A 14,154-nucleotide genomic window follows, 5' to 3' on the forward strand; every position below is an offset into this window, starting at 1 on the left:
TATATCATATATATTTATATTGTACTATATTGTTTATTATATTATTATTTATTTTTACTATTTATGATTATTATTACACCATTAAACCAAATCTCTTTTGGATTAATCGTGACGTCCGTTCTGGCCTCGTTATAATGTCGGGTATCAAGGAATTCATATGAGAAAGTGAGAAAGGGTAAATAAAGTACAAAGCGATACAGGGGGAGAGGCTATAGACTATAGAATTTTAAATTAATCTAGAATCCCCGTGTTGTTGATTTAAATAATATTTGTTCTATAAATGCTTCGACCCAGGTCACTAATCAATCTCTCTAGCAATCAGCCTAGGCGAAGAACTTCACCAAGCTAGCATGTAATAATTTAAAGCGGTGATTGGCCAAGGTTTATATTCAGTTCCTACACATATAACTTCGAATTTACTATAGAATTTGCAGTTATCATGGACATTAGTTCTTTGTCAAGAGACGAATGTGAAACTTCGTGAAACAAAACCTAGGATAGCTTTTCGATTTAAGTCTAATCTTCAATTCCATAGCCAGATACAGTTATAGTGGTCCGGCTACTGGAAAAAATAGTCAAAGCTATGTCGATGATTTTTTTGATGAAATTTGGAATTAAATACAAAATTTGGCCACCATATCAATTAATAAATTGGATATTAAATTTTAATGCAGAATAATATAAATGAAATGGTTTTTAAATAACAATAAAATGTAAATTTAAAGATTAGTTTGACTCGATCCGAGTAAAAGTCCTTTTTCACGCTCAGCATTTGGCAGCATAACCACATGTCGAGAAAGTAAACTTAACCTACAAATATACAGGCAACAACATCATTATTTCAAATTTCGCGCACTTCCCGATTCTAGCAGAATCTGTTTGCCAACTTCAGTCAACGCCACACCGTTCTCGTCATATTTTACCTCCGTATATTTTGCTAAAATAAAGCTCAAATACCCTGGAAGCAAGTACAAATGAGCAGTAATTCAAATTTTAAATGTTATTTTCTGTCTGCAAAACAGTTTTCTTATAACAAAGAATAACTTTTCTTATAACAAAGAATATTGAAATTCTTTCAACTCTTTTGTTACAACCTTAAGTGCTGGCACTATGATACGAAAATTTTTCAGATTTATGCCGAAGAGCTTTTGCAATACTGTGGAAAAATAGCTTTAAAATAAACCCTAGCAAATAAAAATTTTTGATGATTTCGGATATTACCTAACATTTAAGAAAACATTAGAAATTTACTCTATTTTTGCAATATCCATCTAGAAAATAGATAAATTTGCTTCATCCTGGGTTTATTTTATAAAGAATTCTTAAAGCATTCAACTCTTTAGAAACAAATAACACAAAATATTGCCTGAAAGTGTACAATTATTCAAATAAAATATATGAAAACAGTAATATAAATACTAAATATTTGAATGTGACATAAACGATTGCAAATTCCTAAATATTATACTGCAAACGGTTCTACAACATTAAGTCACCCGCTTCCAAGCCACCCATATTAATGTAAGTCCTTTTAAACTTTAGAGGACGGGAAAATTCACGACCCTGAATTTAGCTATCCATATAGATTTGAAAATTGGGGAATTTATTTAAACAAAAGTAATTGTCCAATCAAAAAAATAAAAACATATCTGAATTCGGCTCAGCCATACCTCTAGGTGATTGTCGAATTATGCAAAAATAATGATTTTTAAACAATAATATTGTTATAAACAAATAGGAAGGTAATATAAACAAACGTAAAAGCTGAAAAATATTTTCAAGCACATTACTGCATACTTCAATAAAATACCCCAAGGTGATTTTTGAATGAACGAAAAAATATAATTATTTGAACAAATAGAATGTTTATAAATTTTTTTTCGTTTTTCACGATTTAATGTACAACAATGTTAAGTAAAACCTGACAACGCAAACTAAATAAAAATAATAGTATTTTTATCTTTAACAGAACAAAAAAAGTTAACACTTTATCCATCAAACATTGTTTATATCCCCTCCACTCTCACTGAATGCCGAAAAAGCCTTTTCAAATAAATTTCTATATTCAGACATATAGCCAGAACGAACAAATTGTCCCAGAAAAAAACTGAAGGTATCGCTGAAGGACTCTCATCCATATCTCTAAGTGATTTTTGAATCATTGAAAAAAAAAATTATTTAAACAATGACATTTTTTATAATATTTATAATTTGTCTAAACAATCAGTGAACAACAATTCCAACTGACTGACAACTAGATATCTAATATGGAATATTTTAGAATAGAAACAAATTTTTCAAAATGCAAAAATTCCAATTTAAACATTGTTTTTACCCCCTCCACTCTGACTCGAAAAATTCAATGAAAATGATTTTTAAAATTGGGAAATATAGCTAGAATGAACTTACTGTCCCAGAAAATAACTGAAGGTATCGCTGAAGGCCTCTCATCCATATCTCTAGGTGATTTTTAAATCATTGAAAAAAAATATTATTTAAACAATGATATTGTTTATATTATTTATAATTTTTTAAACAATCAGTGAACAACAATTCCAACCGACTGATATACAATGTATTTTTCTGTACAGAAAAATTCAGTGAAAAAAGCACTTACTTATTTTTAATAAAACTAATCTCAGAAGCCAAAAAATATTGCTTCAAAAATTATATGTAAAAAAGTTTGTTTCCAGCGATGTGTACTTGATGAGAACATTTTTCTCTCAATTTTTCTTAACATAAACTTATACTTTGAAATTGTATATTAAATTTGCTGATCATGTTTTAATTATTATTATAGAAACTCCTAATCTTTAAAAACATAATAATAATCAATTGAAATTAAAATAAAACATATTAAATTAATTAGGTATATTTATTCATATTATAATTATCAATATTATTCTAACAACTGGAGATAATAAATTTAAAAAATTTATTTACAATAATAACATTTTAAAGTCGAAAAAATCATTAAAACCAATGCTTAGTTAAATAATTAATTTTAAACTGTAATGCAATATTTAAAAATTTTAAAGGAATACTTAAAATTGTATGTTTCCAAGGAATTGACAGCTGAAAATTAACGAATTTTACAACTTAATAGTTGAACGGCTTCGTTAAAATTTGATTTTTTTGTTGTTGAAGATTTATCATTTTAGTTGAAAATTCATGATTTTGGTTGAAACACCATTTTTTAGATTTTAATTGATTTTTTTAACCAAAAATAATTCTTTTTGTTTAAAGATTTTTCTTTTCACCTATAACATGCTTCTAGGTAATAAGGTAAAAATTCATGTATTCTGTTGAAAATTCAGTTTTTTGTTGTTGTTGAAAATAGTAATTTTTAAAAATTGGAAATTCAAATATATCATTTTCGATTGAAAAATGTATTCTTCTTTGTTGTCAATTGAACTATTTGTCGTTGAAAATTCGCCTTTTTATAGAAAATTAATGTTGAAGTTTTTGGTGGAGAATTATACATTCCCCAGTGGGCAAAAAAATTAAGGATGTCATAGAGACATTCATTCAAGTTTCTATTAAAATAAGTTCAATAATTAATCGGAGTCAAGAAAATTAAGTGTTTAAAGAATGTATTATTATTAATAATATTCCACTTGAATAATGCTAGAAAGATGCGATTTCTCTTAAATTTCTAGCTTTTTGTTAAATTTTCAATAGGAGCGAAGTAATAATTAATTTAAGTTAAAAAAGTAATTGTTTTAACAAATTATTATACTTGTTCATGATATTATCTTTGCTGAATAGGTAGAATGTTGCGGTTTGATCTGCAATTTTTAACTGTTTGTCTATTTTTCATTAGGCGTCACTTATTAATTAATTAGATATAGCAAAAATAATTTTTTAAAGGAAATTTTTATTGTCTGTGACTATCTTTATACATATCAATGCCTGATAGTTGCGGTTTTCTCGGCCATTTTTATTTTTCTCTCCCTTTTTCACTTAGCAAGGTGATAATTAATGAAAGTTAACACAAAAATTGTTTGAAATTTTTATATTTTTTGTAACTATCTTTTCTTAGATAAATGCTAAAAAGTTGTCGTTTTTTCTAAAATCTTTAACTTAGCTTCGCCTTTTTAATTATGAACAAATAATGAGTCAACCTCAACAAAAATTATTTTAAAATTAGTATTGTTGTTTTAGGTGAATTATTTTCGTCTACATTGGCAAAACATACGGCAACAAGTCTAGGACAATCAGACCTGCTTCTCATTCTCAACGCGGGAGTCTTGAAGTAGGCTGGGCTCTCGGTCCAGTGCTTTAAGCGTCAAGGGCCCTATTAAGGCATGTGAGAACTTCCTCCCACAAAAGAATTACTGGTGCAGACCTAAGTATAACTCCTGGCTACTAAGTTCGTTCCCAAAGCCTAGAGAAAATGATCCGGAGTCATCCCTGGCTCTGGAGGCATCTCAGGTTTCCATCCAGGTTCCGTGAATACAGGAAAACAGTTCCGGGAAACAGCATACGGAAAGGCGGGAACCAGATCAAAATTTAAATCTCGATTCTTAATTTTGAGTAGCAGCAGCAAGTAGATTCCAGTTCTCTGAAGGCGTGACAGAGCTCTCAAAATCCCTCGTTGTTCCTCGTTGAGAATATCGATGAGGTAAGGTCATAAATAATAAACAAACAAAAAAAATCGAATAAGTTAATTCTGAATTCTTAAATTAATCTTAAATATGCCCTTGGAGTACCGTGCCACGTATCAAGAGAACAGATTTCGCAACGAAAAATCAAATAATAAATAAAATAAACTGAGATCAAAAATTTGTCTTGTTACAATACCCCCTCCGTGGGGAAAAGTCAAACTTGGCCGTAAAACGACATAGAAAAAAAAGATAATTTTTTAACTGAAATGAGCTTTGCTAATAATAAGCAACGAACTCAGAATGAAGAAAGCAAAATAACGATAAAGCATGATCGTAATATTCGAAACAAAAATAATAAAATTCTACGTTTCAATCGGTTAAACAAACAAAACAGAACGTCTCAGTAAGGTCCACTTCTCTACTAGACAGCAATAGCAATGGCTGTTGGATCGTCATGTCACGAATCTCCAGGAAATGGCATAACAAACAAACAAAAAAAGAAGAATTTTTACCTTAAGCTAGAATTAGCGTACTCTTAAAACTAAATTTTGATTTGTATGGATGAGCTAAGTCAAGATTTTCATTGTAGGGGAGTGGGAAATAACGAGAAAAAACACAAAAAAAAGTCTAGGACTTTACAGGTTATGTTATGTAAGTTATGTAAGTGATTTAAGATGCATGTTATTTTCAGAGATTATTGCAATTTTTATTTTATTATTTTATTTAGCGACTAATGAAGAATAGGTTACAAATAAATGAAAAGAGAAAGGAATTTAAATGTTTAATTGAAGGGACAAAAAAATGTAACAAATGAAATTTGCCAAAATAAAATAAAAACAACACGAAAAAAGGGAAGGACCTTATTAGCGGCACCTACTGCATGGGGTTTGCCCGAAAAAGAGAACTACTATACAGAAAAAAAACAATAGCGATAAGGTGTGTCCTTTAGCGAAAGCAACAAAATCCAACGTTTACAATAACTATAGCTAAATTCTTCTTTTTTTTTTAAGTGTACGGAAGCTAAACTGGTTTTCTAAATAATCGTAGTGAATTTTACATTACTGTACGATATCAAACTAATGTCCTGAACTACGTATTTTTGATTGTAGGCGAATTTAACGTTAATTAGACGATAGGAAACAAAATTTCTTGATTGTGGAACTGCCGCCAGTAGACTTAGTTTGTGCCGCTGATGCGTGACCCTAACCTCTCAGTGTATTCTTTACTACTGCGTTTTGTTTATTATTATTGTTTTTATTATTGATGGATCGAGCGCTGGGCGAATTTCCTGTAGCGATGAAGGCGGTATAAAGTAATTTATTGACTTGAACTTCGGTTGGTTCTACGTCCGTAATTTCGCAAGAATTTATCGCGGTAGCTATATGAGGAAATGAGCCTTGTTTTGGTTCACGGTAGGCTAGCCTCGGTAGCAGGGATTTTTCCAGTGGCGGTGGTAGTCTAAACGTCCGTTGAACACGTATGTATGTTTCCCCTCGAATTTCGAATTGTTCGAGATAATCAAAATTTATTATCTCGCTTCGATGGATACTTATTTGTAATTTTTGCAACATATTCCGGCGAGCATAGTTTATTTGCTCTTGTTCCGAGTACGGCGGCAGCAGTCTATTTAGCAAGGTGCGGATACACGTCAAGTAATCGGCTACGGGCTCGTCCAGACCTTGAGTACGACTGTGTATTTCTTAACGTAATTCGAATTGGTAGTCCGGATCACTAAACGAATTCGCGCAGATTCAACGAAAAGCTCCCACGAATTCCATCCTTCGCACGAATTAGTAAACCAATGCAAAGCGATGTCCGAAAAAAGAATAGGATACAGAGCAGAAGATCTTTGTCCGAAATCGGTACTAAGCTGCGACATTGATTAATTCCCATTAAGAAAGTTTCTAAGTCTTCATTTCGACTACCCGTAAAACGAAGGTTCCATTTTCGCCATATTTCGTACACGGATCTCATGTGGGGTGAACCTAGTTCGCCAGTGTTGCGCCTAGACTGCGTGAAATTATCTTGGGGACGTGCGCATGGTTCGCTGAAGCTTACACGCGGTCGTTGATTGCCCCGGTTAGGTATACGTTGTTGCTATAGTGTGTGGCTGAGTAAAGTAGCGTGCGCGACTGGTAGGAGTTTAGCCTGGAAAACGCGTTCAAAATCGGACGAGAATCAGGGTAGGTTTCTCGCCGCGGCATGGGCACAACGTGAGTCGCATGACTGCTGTCAGTGCGTAGTACTGTACCGGTACGGCTGGAGAGGGGCGGGGTGGCGCGCGATCATGTCGCATTGGCTGACAACTCGACCGGCGAAGGGATGCTTCCTGTCGTGAACGTGTATGTTACGAGAGTCCCGATGCTGTGACCGTGCGAAGTGGGGGTGGACGTTCCGTACGGTGGCAGCGAGTATGCAGACGTTGCATCGGCACTAGACACTCCGACTGCTAGTGCAATGAAACTTTCCGCCCCATTTTCCGCGGTCACTAACCGATGCCCGAATCATCATTTTATTTGCGTGACCTGGCCGCATTGTTACTATCACACATTTTCGCGGCACTTCCCTTGTATTTCACCCTGTCGGAGTTGACAGTCGTATTAGCCTCTCTCTGAAAATGTACAAAACGGAGTAGGCGATCGCGTAATGTAGGGACTGTACCCTCCGTAAGTAGCTGTCTATCCTCGAGCTCGCCGATCAGCTGCTCGTTCGAAAGCGCGTAGATCCGAGCATCCGTTGGATCTGACATTTTGACAAGGGGGGAGGGGTTATCACGTTTTTATTATCACTACCTAAACCGAATACTCTAAAGTCGCAAAAAAAATACTCGCGTTGCCCGGGAATACACGATAAAATGGAAAAAATGTCTATAGTTCAATGAAGACTCAGCTCAGATTAATAAATTTATATAAATGTTCGCCATAAATAATGCATAGTAGTCACACAAATAAAAAATAATGTCAATAAATAATCAATAACACATAAATCATGAAAAATCCAATGCAAATAGATCAATATAATCAATTCATGTAATATTTTTTTATCAATGAAATAATGCACATCATAATTTTATTAAATAGTCAACCAGAGCAATAATTCAAGTTGAGACAACAAAATCAAGAAAAATAATAATTACATATTACAATGTAATTTCATCAACAATAGTTGCAATAACCACAAATCAACCCATCGATAAAATCAACTTTGCTGTAAAATGGTATAGAAATATAATTCTATGGAAAAATCAGTTTTCGCTCTCTTTAGTCACAGCTATTTTGACTTTGAAATCAACTGTTTATTTTTATTTCTGAAAGCCCCACGTTGTGGCGTCAATTTGTTACGGTAAGCTTACCGTTTACTTATTTTGCCCTTCCCACGTCCTACCTCTGAAATCGCGAAAAATCTCAACTGAAACGAAAGCTAAAAAAGAGAAGTTTGTTTGGCACCAGGCGCGCATGCGCCAACCAGATTATGCAACAAATGTTCAAAGGCACGTGAAAGGGGTTTCTGGGCCCAGGCTAGACTCAATCCTCAGACGACTGATGGTAGAAGGGGTGGAGCAGTCGGAGGGTAAATTTAGTAGCGAGTAATAATTCATTTTAATTTTAGGTTACTTCTTACTCTGAAAAAATAAAAAAAAAACCAGCAAGCCAGAAAAATGTTCACATTTGCCTAAAATTTAATTTACAGGTTTTAATATGCGATAGCAAATTTTACAAAGGGGGAATTTTCCCGAAGATTCACATAATGTATCAATTTAAATTATAAGGTGTGCTCGGTCGAACGGCCGATTTTCCAAGGGCTAACATAATGGTTAAAGTACCCTACTTGAGCATAGTGCTCTACCTAACCTAAATAAGTTACCGGAACGAAAAATTTCACACGATTAAATTCTCGATAGCTACACGAAGATTAAACATTAAAATACGGATGACAAGCTCGATTCGCCATTCGAAATAATGCCAATTGCGGCCATTTTGATCTAAGAGAAGCGATAACTACAACAGAAAATGAAACCCGAAACATGTCATATTTTGGAGAATTAGTGCGAAACCGGAATAAGTTTGGATAAACCCGGATCTGGCCGGATTTTTAAAATATCGAGAGCTACATACCGTGTGGTTCCAAGTTACTGTTCATAATACCAACAAAAGAACACCATAACAAAAGCAAAAAAAACTAAGATATTTGCCAAAACCGAATTTTCCATATTTTGTAGATAAAAAAAAAAAAACAAGGAATATTCATATATGCCAATGTTCCTGGAGACTCGAGTGGCTCCTCATGCTTGGCAAATTCTTTATATTGATAAACAAATCAGAAGCGAAAGCAAAACTGATTTTGAGCATGAGTATCCGCTAGGATCCGCAGAGTATTCAATAGTTAGGTGTGAACCTTACCTCAACTAGATAAAGCACAGACTCTAAATTTTCACATTTATTACGCGACTAGGATAGTAAAGGAAAACTAAAGAAAATCAGCAAGCGCGACTGTCTCTCGGCTCGTGGCTGCCGAACGAAAGAGAACGTGGCGTGTTCGTCATCGAGCTCGTGGTCTCGTCTCCTTTGGGGGAGTCTCCCGGCACGTCGCTGATTGGCTGCTTGCTCGGCGCTGTCCTGGAATTCATTAGTTCGAATCTCGACCCGCTCTTTCCGCCCTTGGTGCCAGTTTGAGAGAAGGATGCAGGGGGGGGGGGCTCAATGAGTGCACTGTAACTAATAAACAAAAATATCTACAGGGCAGATCCGTTGCATTTCCGGTAAATGAGGAAGCTTCTGTCCTCTCTAAAGCGAGAGTGTCCGCATTGGCAAAACATATGACAACAAGTCTAGGACAATCAGACCTGCTTCTCATTCTCGAAGCGGAAGTCTTGAAGTGGGCTGGGGGGGAGGGGATAATAGAATATTCCGTAAGATGATTGAAAATGCAACAGCTTATTTTTTAGAAAATTCCTCTCTTGACAATTCAACTTTTGAATTTGGTTGAAAACGTAGTTAAATATTAAACCAAACAAAAATTAATTTTTAACCAAGTAGTTCAACTATTAAGTTGTAAAATTCATTATTTTTCAGGTACTAATTCTTTTAAAGTATACCATTTTAAGTATTGCTTTAAAATTGTTTAATTACACATTACAGATTAAAATTAATTATTTAATTAAGCATTGGTTTTAATTATTTGTTTCAACTATAAAAGTTTACTATAATAAACACAATTACCTTATTAATTATCTTCAGTTTTTAGAATAATATAATTATTAAATAAATTAGAATTTATAATATTAATAATTATATATAATTATTTTAATGCATATTTTTAATCCTTAACATAAATTTCAATATATGAAATCTATTACAATGTTTTAATTTGAAGCGTGAGTGGAGTTTTTTTTATTATTTAATGAAATATTAGTAATTGTTAACCATCTAATTAACTATAAATATAATATCAAAATTGAAATATTAATAATTAAAGCCAGAGCTTAGTTAAATAATTAATTTTGAACTCTAATGTGAAATTAACCATTTTTAAAGGAATACTTAAAATAGTATACATTTAAATTTTTTGTAGCTTAAAATTAATGAATTTCACAACTTAGTATTTAAAATACTTTATAAAAATTCATTTTTTTGTTTTGCTTAACATTTATCATGTTAGTAGAAAATACATCTCATTGGCTGGAATATCCTTTTTTTATTTTAAATATTTTTTTCACTCAAAGTAAATCTTGTTTGGTTGAAACTTTATTATTTTAGTCTAATATTTATCTTTTTGGTTGAAAAAAAAATTATATTCTTGAAAACTAATGTTTTAATCTGAAGATTCAGCTATTCCATTTTTGGCAGAACATAAATAAACATAAAGTAACATCTGCGACAATTTATTGTAATTTTAATCTTTGGATTGAAAGTATTTTATTCCTCATATGGACAAAGTCCCTTTTATAAAAAGCGTTACCAAACTTAAAATTTTTCTGTTAAAAACACTTTACTTTAAAATTCAGTTTTAAACTGAAAATATTTCTTGTTTAATATTCATCACTATTCGAATTTTGTAAAATTATCTGTAAAACATATTTTCCAAATAATTAATTTGTAAATTTGAAGAGCATTTCATGAAATAGCGAGCATTCATAAAAATAATATAATGCAATTTTCTTAATTTGTTATGTATAATTGTAATTTACTATGCATAATTGTATAATTGTTACCAAGTCCGATCTTCTCTACCGACTTTATGAAATTGTACCATGTTTCATCAAGTAAGTAGCAGGTAGCGGACACGTAAACCACCTTTCATTTTAGTGCCCGCAAAAAAACAAATACACACATAAGGCGCGCTTTTGAACCTTTTATTTTAGTTCCCGGAAGGCTAATCGACGTTCTACTATTTTTTTCTCAGCGCTTACAGGTGACACTATTTAAAAATATATACGGTGCACTATTTCTAATTTATAACTTTCCAGGAGAAAAAATGAACGAAAGTAAACCGTTCGTAACATGTCCCTGATATTACATTTCAATCACTTAAAAACTAATAAGTTGAATAAAATACTTTCTATACAAGAACATTTCTAAATAATTCCCCGTTCACATCTTACTTATAGCAGTTCTTTTCTTCAATGTTTAAAGATTTTAAAAACTATTTTATTTCCTTGCATAATTTTTTTTTGTTTATTATCAAACCTAAAAGTGACTTTTGATCAATTAGTTTGATATTTTAATGTTTAGTCAAGCTTTTATATTTTTAAATAGTGTCTATGTTGCAAAGCATTATACTGAGAATTAAATGTTACATTGCAATTATTTAAAATGTGCTGTCTCGTCGTTCCGAAATTCGGGATGATTAGTTTAATATTTTTCATGAGTTTGGTTGAGTCGTCTCAAAAATTCTGTTCGCGCCCATTCCCTTTCCCAGCTCGGACAATTTTTCACGGTGACTAGACGCAACTTATTTAAATTCGTCTTCAAATGAAAAAGTACATTCCACCGTCATACTTTTTGTTAGAAAATTCTACTGTTTTGTTAAAAATGTAACTATTAGTTAGTTGGATGAAAGTTCAACTTAAAAAAATGTGTTATTTTTTATCAAAAACTGAACCGCCGCGCCGCATCGTCGAACGGGATATAAAATATTTGTTAAGGAGTGAAGGGAGGGGGGGGGTGGTCCCGGAGGCAATTCTATGTTAAGCGGCTCGGTACCCCTCCGACTCCTGGAAAAATATTCTATATCCCCTTCTACGATGCGGCGGTCTAATTCTTCTGTTTAGGTTTTAAAAATTTGTCTTTTGGAATGTCAATTTTTGTCATAGAAACTTATTTGTTGTTAAAGCATTCATATTATGGCAAAAGACAAATAAATGAAATAACCTCAAATAAATTCAAAATATTACTCTCTAAATTTGAATCAGTGAGATTTCACTGATTTCAAGTGAATATTGTTACTGATTTCAATCAGTGGCCGATTTCTAGCTATTAAAATCAGTGAGATTGCATTGTGAATCAGTGAATATTTTTACTGATTCGTTTAAATGGCCCATTTCTCGATGATTGGAATTTAGAGAGTAGACGCGTAATGAAACGTTTTCATTTGATTTAAAATTCTGTTCAAATATAAATTTTGTTTTAGTCTGCAATATAAATTTGTTTACGAGCCAGGAAAAGACTAGAAATGTTCATTTTTCAATTTAAATATTGACTCTGTATATGAAAATGCGTAATTTTTATTCAATAGGATTTTTATATCAGTGTTTATATCATTTTTTTCTCAAGTTATAATAATAAAAAAAGAAAATTCAGAATCACTAAGTATCATTTCTCGATGGTTGACCATTAATTCTAAAATTCCTATGTAAAAATGTGGGACAATTACAAAGACCGAACTTGTAGTGCCAAGTGAATACACTATTTAGCGCAAAACGCGAGACAAATATATCATCAAGTGCGAAACGTGAGGTCCAATAAGTGTGCTTTAGTTTGCGAAACAAGCAAACCACGCGCGCCTTAAAAAACTTGTTAACAATTTATCTTTATTCTTATTACTATTACACCATTCAGCCATTTCCCTTTCGGGGTAAGCGTGACTTACTCGGTGGGGAAGGGAGTGGTGTGAGGAAGGGGTTATAAAATTTTTAGAGTGATCTAGAATTTTCGTGTAATGTATTAAAATAACACGTTCGTTCCTTAATACTGCTTCGACCCAGGTTGCTGAACAATCTCACTAACGATCACCTCAAGTAAAGAGCCTCACAAAAACGTAATGTGAGGTTCGCTACTTGCATCTATCAGTATTTAAGACCTTTTGTTTCCGGCGTCATTCACTCTACTGACACTCTTGCATTTTTCATGCAAGCTCTAGTGTTTCTGTGGCTTCTTATCTCTCTTCTAGCTGGGGCCTCATTAACATTCTAACCATTATTTCCGCGGTCTGTCTCTGGGCACGCTGCCATTTACTTTAACTTGAGACACTTGTTTCGTCAGTCGTTCATTTGCATTCTCTCAACATGCCCGAACCATCTTAAGGCGCTTCCTCAGGCTTGAAAAATAGCCCATTAGCCTGGTTCTTATTTTATTGAAATTAATTAAAACTTTAATGCATTTTGTGCGCCTGGGAAATAGCGAACGGCCACTAGTAGAGTGTTATTTTTTCGACAATACATAAAACGTCGTAAAAATCCAGAATCGAGCTCCGGATTTGATTGAGTGCCTGTCATGCCTCACTCAACTGCACTTGAAGAGTATACAATTCGCAGCCTTTTTTCAGAAATTCCTTATCCATAATTTTCGACCGAAAACTTGAAATTCATAATTTATCTCTCTTTTTATCTTGAATCTTTGTTTCAAATACAGCTGCTTGCTTCATAATGAATGTGCCGTTGCTCAGGATTGATCACGAAGAAATAATACGGAGACCCAACTGTCAGTGGGAAGCCATTTAAATCTGGCAATAGAAACATTACCGTAAGTGACAGGCACATTACAGGAAGGTCTTAAATTTTCGTGCGCAGGTGCGCAGTTGTCCTCTTCCTGTACATGGAAAAGTGTGCGAGTGAGAAAGTTTGTCAACTTGACGCCAGTTAGATAGGTTCTGTTCTTTTGTTAATCATCATACGAAAGATACACGAAATAAATATATAAACATTATTTTCGGTACTTGTTTGAAAAATGTGTGAACAAATTTTGAGAAGGAAAAGTATAGGTAAGTACCTTTTAAAGTTCTAATATGATAAAGAAATAATGGAAGTAATATAACTTGATTTAAAAGTTTAAAGTTTTTTCAAAACATAAACATGAAAAATATAATAATTTCATTAAAATTTATTATGAGGTGACTCAGTTTAAAAACTGGTAAATTACGCATTTATAAGCATGTATACAATTTATTTAGCACGGATAATTGCAAATAATGTGATATTACAATTAAGCGCCCTACCGATAGAAATCTCAGAGTATACGAGGGTGGATTGATAAGTTTCCGGCCTGACCAAGAGATGGCGCCACTAGGCCTACCTTGAGGTGGCGTTCTATAGTACCATCCTTAGATAGCT

This window comes from Belonocnema kinseyi, chromosome 9, assembly GCF_010883055.1.
Source record: "Belonocnema kinseyi isolate 2016_QV_RU_SX_M_011 chromosome 9, B_treatae_v1, whole genome shotgun sequence".
Classification (NCBI taxonomy): Eukaryota; Metazoa; Arthropoda; class Insecta; order Hymenoptera; family Cynipidae; genus Belonocnema; species Belonocnema kinseyi.